This window comes from Rattus norvegicus, chromosome 1, assembly GCF_036323735.1.
Source record: "Rattus norvegicus strain BN/NHsdMcwi chromosome 1, GRCr8, whole genome shotgun sequence".
NCBI classification, from domain to species: domain Eukaryota; kingdom Metazoa; phylum Chordata; class Mammalia; order Rodentia; family Muridae; genus Rattus; species Rattus norvegicus.
Window position 1 is genome coordinate 258,062,011 of NC_086019.1, and position 9,730 is coordinate 258,071,740.

Sequence of the window (9,730 nt, forward strand, 5' to 3'; positions counted from 1 at the left end):
TGCTACACAATGCCAGTCAACCCTGTCTAGTTTCTGACCGTAGTTAAATGTCTGTCACACATTCCCATGCTTTATGTACAAAGCCTTTTGCTCTTACATAAAATGATGATTTTAATGTGTCCTTACTGTCATCCCTCAGCATTTGAGTAACAAATTAATACATCTTTGAATTTCATTGGGTTAGCGTGTCTCATTCTAAAAATTGCTGTTTGAGTTGCTGACTTGAGCTTCACAAAGAAATTCAATAGTACATAAATCAAGAATTTTTAACAACTTCTAAAACAACTCCAAACATACTTATGTTATTTTGTACTGCATAATTATACTGAGAAATATTCTCAGCATGGATTCTGATAATCAACTGATCAGCTCTGAAAAGCATTAACTATTCTCTATGTCCCACAGTATCAAATAGATAGCCAACATTTAATCTTTTATATAAAAATATTAATTCATTAATATGCAAATATGTTTCATCTTTAAGAAATGGTAAAATTATATAAATAAATATATCAAATAGTTATTTTAAAAAATACTTTCATTACTTAACATCAGTAGACATTTTTTTAAAAAGATTTATTCATTTATTATGTATAAGTACACTGTCGCTGTCTTCAGATACACCAGAAGAGGGCATCGAATCCCATTACAGATGGTCGTGAGCCACCATGTGGTTGCTGGGAATTGAACTCATAACCTCTGGAAGAGCAGTCGGGTGCTCTTAACCACTGAGCCATCTCTCCAGCCCCCATCAGTGGACATTTTTATGTTTATTCTTGTTTTGTATGAATTTTTGGGGGGTTCACAAAAAGGTTTCACAGACAAAACAGCACAAATGGAAGAATTCTAAGAACACCTGATATATGTGAAATAAATTAACATTAATATTATATTTAGCATTTATATGCACCCCGTAAGTTTATATGTTATCTATATTTATATTGTGTGTTGGATATATATGCTTGTGCAAATATGTGTGTCTGGATTTCTATGTGTGTGCATGTATGCCTGTATGTCTGTATATATGTATATGTGTTGTGTGCTCAGACATGTTCATTTCAATGTGAGGGCGCATGTGTGTGTGTATGTAGGTGTTTATATGGGTTTGTGTGTATGTGTATGTATCTATATGTGTGTATGTTCTGTGTGTATATTTGTCAATGTGTATGAGCACACACAGGTGCATTTGCATGGGAATGTATATGTATGTCTGTATGTACATGTGTGGTTTTATGTGACTGCATGTTTGCATACATGTGCATGTACATTTGCATGTTAGTGTGTAAATGTCCTACTGTTTCTGGAATGTGATGAAATTGACCAAGTGAACCAAGTGCAAAGGACATGATATGATCAATCGATACAGATATGGGCTATGCATGGTCACTGAAAGCCTAGCACATAGGTACATTTTTTAAAAATTACTGTAACCTTTGCCTAGGAAGCACAAGGCCCTGGGTTCGGTCCCCAGCTCCGGAAAAAAAAAAGAACCAAAAATTACTGTAACCTATTTCATGGGGATATCACATGACATAAGATTTTTTCAAATTTATTATAAATTTTATGTGAACCTTGCCATACCTACAGTCCAGCATTGGCCACTTATTGTCCTTATGCAAAACATGACTGTGTGTGTGTGTGTGTGTGTGTGTGTGTGTGTGTGTCCCTCCCTCCCTCTACCCCACTTCTGTATGTGTATATGTGTACATGTGCATGTATGTGTGTATGTGAATGTGTGGAGTCTGAGCTGGTTCCCTTAAGAAAAGTACCACAAATATCCCAGGTAGTCAAAATATAGTTATTTTCTCATAGTTTTGAAGGTCATAATTCTAAGATCAAGATATCAATAGGGTTGATTAGTTGTCTTTTTCAGTGGCAATATAAGTTATAGGCATCTGGCTTCTGCCTTGTCACGTAACCTTCTCTCAGTACATGTAAAGTGAGAAAAACAATTTCTGGTATTTCTTTCCATTTTTTAGAAGACACTACTCCATTGGATGGGGCCTCATCTATATGGTCTAATTTTGCCTCCATGAAATATAAAGACCCCATCTGTAAAAAGAGTCACTTTTGGGGCAAATTTTTTAATAATCAAACTTTTAGTGTGTCATTCAGTCCATATGTGCACATGTGTGACCTTTAATTGATGCACTACAGAAGGTGAGGGAATCTGGGAATGCATATTCTTCCTTTTCCTCCTTCTCTTTACCTCACCTCCACTCCACAATCTCACTAGAAGATAACTTAAAAGTACTTCATAGGCAAAAGTTTTATTATAAACAGAGATGTCAGGTATATAAAGGAAAGGAAAGTGATCCCATTTAAATCTTAATTTTAGATAGAATAATCATGTCAGAGGATAATAGTAACAGAGTATTTAGTGTTATCTGATATTCACATGTAATAGGATCCTGTGAATTATAAGTCTAATCATAGGTTCGGGACTTTTTTGGATATTAGCTTTTGGCAAGTGTAATTTTTGTCTTGCAAAACAACTTGTGTTGTGTGCCCTCATTGACCCCATGTGAGTCTGTTGCTGGTTATACTGCATGTTCGATTTTTCTCAATGCCAAGTGATATTTTGGTATGGCCTCAGGAGAACGGCTATGTGACAGAATATGAACTCTATGTGAAACAAGACACAGGGTCTGCTTTTAATAAGAATCACCTTACAGAAACTCATGCATATAACATGTGCTTAGTGTTGAGATCTCTCTTGTTCCATAGCTATGTGGGTCATGCAGCTGCCGTCTTTGACATCGTAATCTTTGTGATATGACTGAATGGCATCATATATTCACACATATACACATACGCATAATCACATACATAATCATATACAACATAAACATCATATACATAGACATATATATCATATACATAGACATCATATACATATACATACATATATATATACATATATATGTATATACATATATATATATATATATCTAGAGAGAGAGAGAGAGAGAGAGAGAGAGAGAGAGAGAGAGATTGATATAGCTGGATCGGATTTGGGGACAGATCTCTATGAATGAGATCTAGGTATTCTGATACATGGCCATACTAACACAGTGTGGGTACCTAATCTAATGTAACTGGTATCTGGTTTAAGACACCAATGTGAAGACAGACACAGGAAGTTACAGAAGATCAGAAGAAATGACTGTGACTTAGGCAGTCATGAGGGGAAAAAAAAGCCAAAGACTGCTCCCTGCTCCATCAAAGGGTAAAGCCATGCTGATACATTTGGGGCGGGGGGACTTGTAGCCTTTAGAAGCAGAAGACAGTTAGTTTCTGGGTTTTTTTTCAAGTTTGGCCATTCGGAGTTCTTCGTAGTTCCATGCAGGCTAGGAAACTAAACAGTATTTATTGCTCTGTTTGCTTACAATCACTCTTACTCTCTCAGGTAACCGTGGAAGCTGCCAGAGTTTCAAAGGCAATCAATGCATCTGAGAGTTGTTGGATTTATGGAGAAAACAAAAGAAAGGTGCCATTTCTGTTACAAGTTTTAGATAAGCTGATATATATATATAATTATATATATATTATAGACACACACACATATGATTTCTTTGAATCTCTTTACATGAGTTGGAAAAAATGCCACTTGTTGAGATAGAAAGCCGGGTGCAATGAGCACCACAGCTTCTAAGCTCTCAGGGCTTCTTAAGGGTCGGAATAGGATGGGAAAGTCATTTCCTTGACGGCGCTTCTTATTTCATTTTACTGAAACATTCCAATGAGAAGTGTAAGAAGCTTTTTATCGTCATATCAGATTTACATGGTAAAATTTAATGCACTTCTTGTCAGCTTTAAACACTGGAAATATCAATAAAATGTCAAATTATATTTGACTTCAAACCCAAGTGGTTATAAAAATGCAATACAAATTTACAATCATTTAGTCTTCCCCTTTTCTCACAATAAAACCCTGTTTTATTCTTTATGGGAAGCTAAAATTATTTTGCTCAAAGCTGGTAATTTATTAAGGCTTACATAAGATCTGAAGCACGTTTCCTTTAGAAATCAATGGTGAGGTTGGAACTGGGACCAAACTTTTTAATTATGGCTTTGAAGTAATGTAACTGTGGTTTTTTAATGCCTCATACATCTGCTCGAATGGTTATATGAGTTTGTTCAAAGTTCTGGAAGCAATGAAATTCAATTTTTGGACAGTGAGCTGGTGCAGGATAGTGGTGATGCTGACTGGTACGTCCAATGTAATATCCTATAATGCACTTTGTGATTTCACTCACACAATGAACGTCTGGCCCAGGGTGTCAGCAGGCATGACATCAAAGGAAGCTTTGTCAGCCTTCTCTTCAAATCCTTGTATCTCCCATTCCTCCCCTTTCCTTCCCGAGGATCGTGGCATTGAAAGGATTCACTCCCTCTGATGAAAGGTTTGAAGCTTGACGCTTATTCTGCTCACTGCAGTTATGAGAGCTTGACCTTGTTTTACAGACTTGGAGTTTTGGGTTATAAGCATTTCAATGATCCAGAACTTCCACACTCCTCTCAAGGGACTGCAGCTGAGTAGGCACAGACAGCACTTCGAGTGAAAGAGAACAAAATGGGAGCTTTTGGTAGCAGAAGAAAGAGATGGAGAAATCAGATTAGCAGTGATTGGAGCTTCCATTCACAGACCTGTTCCTCAGGCTCCCTTAGAGAGAGGGCTTCTGTATTATTTCAGATTGTTCGTGTCTGAATCACAAACTTCTCAGAGTAAAGACCTAAACTATATGCCAGAATCTCTCCCTTTTTCATGCTTTTTCAACCTGCCTATACCTGTTTTTTTTGTTTCTTTTATATTTAGAATTATATGACACCATTTTGATCTTTCAAATGTCAATGAAATTCTTCTTCATTCGCTTTCTCTAGAAAAGTAATGACAGGTTACTTACTAATATTGTTTGTTCATGGCCCTTTTTTATACTTAGTAGGCTTACAAAAAGTTCAAGTGATTAAATGAACTTCATATATATAAGAGCTCAGTCTGTGTTAAAAGTGAATATAAGGTATTTATTACATGGCTTCAGTTTTGAGCATTATTTGTAACCAATGATTTGAAGAGTCAAATTATTGCAAAAGGTTCTCGTTCCCTTTCCCCGCTTCTTCCTTTCTTTCTGTCCTCTGCTTCCTCGTCATCTTCAGTGCTAATCTCACGTCCTCACTCAACCTAGACCACAGAGTCCTCTGGCACATCCTTTCTTCTTGCCCTCCTTCTTTATAAAGTAGAAAAGTTATCAGATGAGTTTTCTCTGCTTCCATTGTGTTCTTGGAGTCTTCTCATCACATTTTGAAAAAGGAATTTCAGTTATCTAATGCATTCCTTTCTTACATTTTTGCCTGATCCTTTCTATGGATTGATCAGCTTTTCTATTTTTATACCTAGCACATATTAGGGTTTTTTTTTAACTTGGTATTTTAATTTCCTTTTCTGTCCTGCCAAATGTCTACTTTCTGGTCTCTGGGAATTAAAGACATTATGGTGCATGGCAAAATGAATTTGAAGTTAAGGATGAAATTGAAAATCACCTTGCCCAAAAGTAGGATGATTGCCCTAGTCATTCGGCTATCACAATGCTAACGAGGGCTAAGGAGACTGGATAAACAGCAGACTGGAAAGTGTGTGCTATGCAAGTGTGAGCAATGAGTTTCATCTCCACTGCCCATAGGGAAACCTGAGCATAGTGCACAAGCCTATAATATCAGCAAAGGAAGCAGACATAGGATTATTTTATTATTACTGACCTGTCAGTCTAGATCACTGGTTCTCAACCTTCCTAATGCTGCAATCGTTTAATACATTTCTTCATGCTATGGAAACCCGCTTAACTGTCAGTTTTTGCTACTGTTATGAATCATAATATAAACAATTGATATGCAGGATATTTAATACATAACCCTGTGAAAGGTTTATTTCACAGTTTAGACAAGACTGCAAGCACCAAGTTCAAGTTCATCAAGAGACCTTTTACACACACACACACACACACACACACACACACACACACACACACACACAAAGGAAGACAACAGTGATATGTTCAGAGAATTCAACTGCTGTTCACTGGCTTTGCAACAGAGGAAGGGAGCCGTGTGCCCAGGAATACAGCTACTGAGAAAGACAGAGAAAGGGTTCTTACAGATCTTCAGAGAAGCAATGCATCTCTGAAGACATTTTGATTTTACTTTGAGAGATCTGTGTGTCCAATATGTGACCTACAGATCTGTGGTATAATAAAAGTAATTTATCAGCTTCAATTAGTGGTAGTTTTGTCATGGCAGAAAACTGAAGGAGAAACAACCATCCAACCAAGAAGATGACAAACTTTGTTGAAAAAGTCAAATAAATACAGCCCAAAAGGTAATAATAATTAATTAATTTTCCAATGCTTGGTCTTCCTGTATCCCTATCATTGCTTCCCTTTTCCCCCAATCCCCGCCTATGGTTCAGTATAGATGCCTCCCATCAGCCCTTGTGCTGGCATATTTGACCTCAGCTAATGGCACTGTTCGAAAAAGCTGTAGAATGTTTAGGAGAGGCAACCACAATGGCGGACGGTCTCGGAGGTTTTATAGCCCCATTGTTTGCTATCTCTCTGGTCTCCTGAGTATAGATGCAATGTGTTCAGTCAGCTTCTTGCTCCTGTGTCAGTGTCTTCCCTGCATGGGTCATGTCATCCTCAGGCTGATGGATTCTATCTGTCTAAAACTGTCAGCCTACAGACACCTTTTCTCCTTAAGTTGTTTTGGCTAAGACATTTTATCACAGAAACTAATTCTCCTTCCTCTCATATGTAACTAAGAATCAGTGACAGACAATTTCATCTGTTAATAATTATAACTTTGAAATGAGACCCCTGATGTTTCACTCTTCTTTCCCTTTGCTCTGTCCCAGTGTCTCTCTCTTTTATTATTGCAAGCCATGCTTTGTGTAGACAGTCCTGTGTTCACAGCTCAGTGTTGAACCACAAAAGCAGGAACCACAATAAACACTTTGAACAAGCAAGACCCAAAACATTGATTTGGTTACACAGGTGATTTAAAGAATAAAGGAGCCATGTAGAGACAATCAAGGCAAGCCAGGAATTTCTAATAACAGGACTAAGAAATCAATTGTTTAAGTTCCCTGTGTGCTTAAGCTATTGCTTATCCCCCATCTTTCCATGATACCATAAGGTACATAAAAGCAAACAGTTGATTACAAGGACTCTAGCTTTTGCTTACTGGTCTTCCTGTTGGTAAAAAGAAGCATTCCTCTGTCACTTAAACTAGAATCCGACATGTTCTTGTTCTCATTTCAAATCTTATCTAGTAAAATATATTCCTATTCTGAATTATTTCTAAATCTGAAATCTGAATTTTTATAGTCCCATACCTTGCATAAACCAGCACCATTTTTCACTCCGCAGCAAGAAAAGAAGGGATTTTTCAATTCATTTGCCCATGTACTATATCGGAAGTGTGAATATAAATATTTTCAACTGTTATCCAATAATAAATTATATTTAATATAGGCTATGAGGTGAACAAATTCTAATAGGATTTATACATTTATCATGATCTGGTCTTGCTTTTCACTGATATTTCAAATTCAGTTCATCTTTCATGATATGACATAATTGACTTCTTCCGATGGATCTGTTTACTTTTTTTTAAAGTTTCTTTTTTTAATTAATCATTCCATTCATTTACATTGCAAATGATATCCCACTTCCTGATTATCCCTCCATAAATCCCCATTCCACATCTGCCCTCTCCCCACTTCCCTTTGGCTCTATGAGGGTGCTCTCCCACCTATACTCTCCTGACCCACTACTCCAGCCTCCCCCTACACTGGGGCATCAAACTTCCCTGGAACCAAGGGTCTCCCTTCCCACTGCTGTCAGGCAAGGCAATCCTCTGCTACATGTGTATGTGGAGCCATGGTTCCCTCCAGGTACACTCCTTGGTTGGTGGTCTAGGATCTTGGAGAACTGGGATGTCAGGCCAGCCTATGCTGTTCTTCCTATGGGGTTGCAATCCCCTCTGCTCCTCCAGTGCTTCTGCCAGCTTCCCTACCAGGGTCCCTGAGCTCAGTTGGTGGTTGGCTCCAAACATCCATCTGCATTGGTCAGTTGATGACCGGACCTCCCAAGTTCCTGTCAGCAAGCCACTCTTGACCGCAACAACTGTGTCGGCTTTGGTGTCTGCAGACAGGATGGATTCTCAGGTGGTGAGGTCCCCGTTTGTGTGTGTGTCCGTGTACTTCTAAGCCATCATTTTCCATTCTCAGAAATACTGTTCTTTCTATCTTCTCTGGAGCCTCAGTCCTGCTGTTGTAGGACGTGAGGATTTACTGGTATGATTGGTGATGTGATAGTTAAGTTCGCTACTTGATGGGATCTAATATCACTAGGGAAACAAGCTTCTATTCATGCATGTGATGATTATCTAGATTAGGCAAGAATCTGTATGTGTTTATAAGAGAATTTAAAGATTAGGAAAGTTGAGAGAGGAAGATCTATATTAACTGTGGACTGAACCATTCAATAACCCAGGGTGCTGAACTTAGGTAAAAGGAGGAAGCCCAGATGAGAATCTGCAGCCATGACTCTCTTCTTCCTGACAGTAGAGCAACATAACTAGATTACCTAAAGTTCCTGCTATCATGATTTTCCACTCTGATAATCTGTACCTGAGAACTGTGAGCCCAAATGAGTCCCTTCTTCCTGAAGTCAGTTTTATCAGAATATTCTGTAACACCTGGAAAGTAGTTAATAAAGATAGGTAGTGTAATTCAACTAGATTTTTATCTGCTATTCTTCTAGAATTTACCCTGTTAGAGAAGTACCCAACTGCTCTGTTATTCCATCAGCTAGTTTTATCACTGTTATTACGTTTGTTATTGTTATTGTTAATATTAATTGTAGGAATAGCAGTAGTAAATACTATTTTCAGACTTTACTTTTTTTTGTCTCATCTGTCTCAAAGTTGCATTTTATTTCAAGTATAGAAGGTAGCAATTTTCAATTTGTGTCTTTCCTGTCCTTAAATGCATATCACTTGAGTTGAGATAGCCATCCATCATTTAAACTCTCAAAGCTTTTGTAAGAGGTATGCCCTTTTTGGAATTTCAATATTACATATTGATGGTACTTAAATATTTTCAAACCAATACATTTCTTACAATGATAATTAATTTGCCATTTTCTGCTGCATCTAACAGTCTCATTCTATGAGTGTGATACAGTGTTTTACCCACCATTGTGTCTCTCAATGTCTAGCACATAACAGCAGTCAGAACATGATTGTTGATAGACTATATGGAATAATTACTAATTTTGCAGAAAGAATCAAGGGGCTCTCAGGAGGATCATTGTTTCAGACAAGCAAGATCCCAAAAGGACACTTTGATACTCTGAGGGTGTGAAATAAAATTGTCCAATAGGAAAAATGCAGAAGACCATAAAACACAATATTTGATTATTTATAAAAGCAATTATTTACAATGTGGCAATAATTACCCTAACAGAAAAGACCAAAGATTTCTAAGCATGAGGTATCTGAAAAAACATGAATCTTTGAACATTTGTTTTCTCACACTCCACTTCTAAGGATTCCATTGACTAATAATGCTTAGGATGAATGCAAGCAATCAGTGAACATATTTAAGTACCATCAATATGTAACAAGCATCAGGAGTGTTATCAAGTCAGAGAGGTTTGCATGAGAATGTCCT